Source organism: Lipotes vexillifer, unplaced genomic scaffold, assembly GCF_000442215.2.
Source record: "Lipotes vexillifer unplaced genomic scaffold, Lipotes_vexillifer_v1.1 scaffold213, whole genome shotgun sequence".
NCBI classification, from domain to species: domain Eukaryota; kingdom Metazoa; phylum Chordata; class Mammalia; order Artiodactyla; family Lipotidae; genus Lipotes; species Lipotes vexillifer.
Window position 1 is genome coordinate 3759225 of NW_006780610.1, and position 617 is coordinate 3759841.

Below are 617 nucleotides of genomic sequence, written 5' to 3' on the forward strand. Positions count from 1 at the left end.
TGTGTGTGTGTGTGTGTGGGTGTGTGTGTGTGTGTGTGTGTGTGTGTGAAGAGGGCGGGAGGAAAGGGGGCGGGGTGGAGCCACGAGATACGAGAAGCCGCAGACACTGGAAGAAACCGAGGGCTGGGAGATAGAGGAGCTTGCCAGAGCTTGGGGTCAGGATACCAGGCTTCAAAACCTCCTGCAAGTCCTGGGTACAAGGGGTCTTCCAGGTTAGCTCTGAGGCTGCAAGTGTCGTTGCCTCCCAGAGGTTCGCTCCTCCTTAAGCCACGCCCACATCGCCTACTTCTCAGGAATGAGAGGTTAAGGTTCAGCGCTCTGGGCCACTAACGTCAGCTCATCCCCCTCCCCATGAGCCCAAATGGCTCTCTCAGCGCTGCCCCACCCCCACGGTTTGGAGACTGGCGGGACCCCTTCCTTCCCCCGCCTCCAATTCGCTGATCCGCCCCTGGCCCCTGAAACTCCACCCCTCCACCTTCTGCTGGCGGGGATTGGTGGACTTCCCGCGGCGGTGCATAATGCTTGGTCCCCATGGATGATGGTCACCGGCGAGATCCCGCCCCCCGCCGGCGCTGGGGTCTGGGGGCACTGCTCAGCGGTGCTGGGGCTGGCGCGGC